We start from the raw sequence: 4,140 nt of genomic DNA on the forward strand, positions 1-4,140 counted from the left end.
CACATATATACACTGGTATACATAAATATACATGTATACCCATGTATATACATGTATATTAACTCAGGCCCCTCCTTTCCCTTTCATTTTCAGTCGAACTCGGTCCAATAAGGACCTAACCCGGCCCAGCTATACCATAAAGGGTTAAAAGCCCCTCTTTTCTCTCCATTTTTGCACCAACCGACCCCTTAAGCATAAAGGGTCTCTCATGAGAGAAACCCTAGCCGCCGCTGGGTTCATTTCTCTCTCATCCATCACTTATGCCGGAAATAGTAATGCTTACGGGCCCGCGAGGCCTGTGCAGTCTGTGCATGAATCACTTAGGGCAAAGCAATTAATGCTCCACCCCTTTTCCACCTATATCCAACCAAACACAGTATTTCTTCATCTTTCTTCTTGCTTTTTCTGATTTCATGGTCAATTTGGAGTACAAACCCATTAATGGGATTTGTCTTAACTAGTTTAAAATCTTGAATTTCATTGGCTCATCAAGAGCTGGACGGATTGATATGAGGCACTCAAAATCGGACCCTTCGTGGTTCATTTAGATGTAATCATGGACGTCCAAAGGTGAATTGAGCGAACAATTCTCAGTTTTGTTAATTATCCCACATCGATTTAGGATTTGATTTTAGGGTTTTTGGGATTCTATATAAAGAACCCCCAATCCACACTTTCTGAGGCCGAATATCAACTTATTAAAAAAAAAAAAACTCAAAAATTCCTAGGGCTTTAGCAATTCTTGCTTGAGACCTTTAATTTTCTCGAGTTAAGTTTAAGTTTTAAAGTTTGTTTTTGTTTCTTTGTTGTGTTTAGGGCTGAGTATTGGGGATTAAGGAGGGAAGGATTCTTCCAAGTCCAATTATCGACAATCAGATGCACTCACAAAAGGTAAATTTCTTTCTTTTAGCTTTTTTTCGCATCGTATTTGTATTTTGTTCACGTGTGTTAAGCTGTTAGTATAGTTATGATATTTTTTAGTTTAAATTAGGCTTATATGTGTGAATTGCTAGCAAACGCATGTTTATATATGCTTTTATTCCTGTTTAATCATGTTTGTGTATGCTAGTTTATTAGATTAGTCCTTGTTTAGTTAGATTTAGTGTGTTAGTTGCTAATTTAGTCATGTTTATGCATGTTTTAATTCCTGTTTAGTTTATATGTGTTAATTGCTGATTTTTAATTCTTGCTTGTTATTGTTCAGTGAGTTTTGATACTCTGCTAGTAACATAGTCCTCATTATATTATTGGTTAATGCTGTTGTGGTATTTGCAGTTTAGGCCACACTTTTCTCATCTAAAGTTAGTCTATACTCTTAATGTGTCTTGTAAGCCTAATACGTCTGTGTGTAGTGTATCACATCATTGTTATATACATTTAAAAGCATATTCTGTGAGACTAATGTTTAGTTAAGTAGAAAAAAGGGTAAACTGTGACTTGCTAACATCAATTGCCTTTGAGTTGCTGTTTTCATATAGAAAGAGAAAGTTGATCTGTGTTCACACTGGCTTACTTCTGGGATTCGAAAGCTTCAATAGCATCTCTATCCTAACAAGACCGAGGTAAAGAAAAACTGACTGGTACTTAGGAAGATGAACGAAACCGGACTGAACTTGCCATTAGGGAGTCACCCACACCGGAATTGTAAGAATCATCGCCTTCTGATGACGTTATGTAGATACTGTTTGAGCAAGTTGCTGACCTCCAAGAGAAGGTCACGAGAGCGGAAACAGCGATTGCTGCCAAAGAGGCGCCCACTGAGCCAAGGAGGCCTGGACCGCCTTTTCCACCTTTAAGCTCACCACTACCCGATCACTTCCCCAATTACCCTACTGGGACCACAATGTTGTTCACCCCAAACCCAATTGTTGTTGGATGAATTGGTACCTTAAACAAAACCCCACTATCTCCAATGCTGTCCGAATTCCCGGAACCACTCATTCAGTTCCTTCTTACCTAGCACGCAAGATACTCACCCTAGCTCCACTATACGCCTAGGCACCCTTCTCCTACCAATCGGAAAAACCACTCACATGCCCAAAAGCCACCCCGCACACCCAACAGTTCTTTCCACACACCTATCATCCCAAATGCCTTCTCACCAGATCATCAAGAGATTGATCACTATAAAGAGATGGAAAAGGCGTGGAGAGCCGAGCAGGACATGCACAATAAGGAATTAGAGCGCAAAATGGCTGAAATGTTGGAGAGTTGCTCGAAAAGCTACAGGTTTAAGCTTCGATGATAGATGCATTCATTCGGGTTTGGACTTGCTCGAAGGCTTTAAAGTGCCACGATTTGAAATATTTAACGGGATGGGCTACCCCAAGGCCCATTTTCGAGCCTACTGTGACCAACTGGTCGGTGTCCGAGATAATCAGACACTTATTATGAGGCTGTTTAGCTGAAGTCTAACTGGAGAAGCCTCTGAATGGTTTACAACACAAGACATACGCCGGTGGACCACATACGAAGATATGGCCGGAGCCTTCAAGGGGAGGTTCCGTTTCAACATGGAAATAGTACCAGACCAGTACTACTTGGAAAAGATAAAAACAAAATCCACCGAGAACTACCGCAAGTGTGCGAGTAGGTGGAAACTGAAGTCGCTCAAGTGCAACCGCCAATGGGCGACGAAGAATTAGTCTCAATCTTTATCCATTCCGAAGAGACGGATTTCTATGACCGAATGTTGTCAATGGCTAGAAGGCCATTCTCTGAACTTTTAAAAATAGGGGAGGCCATAGAGGACGGTATCAAATCAGGACAAATCATAAGTGTAGCCGGCAAGGCTGCTGGATCAAGCTCGACGGGCTTTATCAGAAAGAAGAAGGAGGACATCGCGAACATTTCGCATACTTCCAGCCACAGACTTAAAAGAAAGGAGGAATTCCAACCTTCGGTGGAAATATGCTCTTCACCACCCCCAAATATCTATATACCCACTCCATACAGCCTGATACACGTCTATTACGCTCAATCTACTTTCTAAACCCCGCCACCTAACTATCAAGCTCCACAAAGTACTTTCCAAACACGACCCCCAAATTACCAAGCTCCACAACCAAATTACCAAACTCCCGCACCTGCTTACAGACCTATACAAAACAACACACCCAAAAATTACGAAAACCAACCACCATCAAATGCTTATAATACGCCACGTCAGAACTTTGAAAAAAAGCCTGTCTACGTATTTAACCCATTGATGGAGACCCGAAATGATTTATTTAAAAGATTGAGCGCTGCAGGATTGATCCAAACACGTCAGAACCAATTTTATTGGGTGGACCAAAAATGCCCTACCATTCAAATGGAGTAGGGAACAGTAATGAGGATTGTATCAATCTAAAGTACAAAATACACGATATGATTGACAGAAATGAGATTGTTCGCCAAACGGCTGCGCCAAATGTGATTACCAATCCTTTGCCTAACCATGGAAACAACGTGATTTACATGATCGAGAAAGAAGAGGACTGGGTCACATGAAGGTCCGTCATCCAGAATTCCATGCAAGAACTTAAGCGAACGGTGGCGTAGCTCTCCAATCAGGAACGCCCACAATTTAAAGTGTTGATTCCCGCGCCGGTTGTTGTGCACGTATCTCAAGTAGTGGCAGCACCTCCCAGAAAATAATTAGTGGTGTAAGTAGCTGTGGCTTATGAGATGAGGAGGTTGGGAAGATGTTAGACTCCCGAAAACTTGGCCCAAAGGGCTCCTCGAAAAAAAGGGAATCCAAAGAAGGCTATTACCCAGGGAGAAGTAGAAGATTTCTGGCGCAGAATACAGCCAAAAGAATACTACATTGTGGAGCATTTAAAGAAAACCCTAGCCCATATATCTATACTAGCACTTTTGATAAGTTCGCCCCAGCACTGCTTAGCTTTAATGAAGGTGTTGGAAGGAGCCCACGTCCCTGCTTAGACAAGCAGTGAGAACTTGGCAGAAATGGTCGCCATTGTCATGGAGGAATATCAAATTGCCTTTATTGAGAAATAGCTGCCCAAAGAAGGCACAAATCACAACAACACACTGCATATCACTATTATGTGTCGCAATAAGGTAGTCACTCGAGTTCTAGTCGACAATAGGGCTAGACTCAACATTTCCCAAACCCCGGGGGGTTTTGGGTTTGAC

Source organism: Lycium ferocissimum, chromosome 6 (assembly GCF_029784015.1).
Source record: "Lycium ferocissimum isolate CSIRO_LF1 chromosome 6, AGI_CSIRO_Lferr_CH_V1, whole genome shotgun sequence".
In the NCBI taxonomy this organism is placed as follows: domain Eukaryota; kingdom Viridiplantae; phylum Streptophyta; class Magnoliopsida; order Solanales; family Solanaceae; genus Lycium; species Lycium ferocissimum.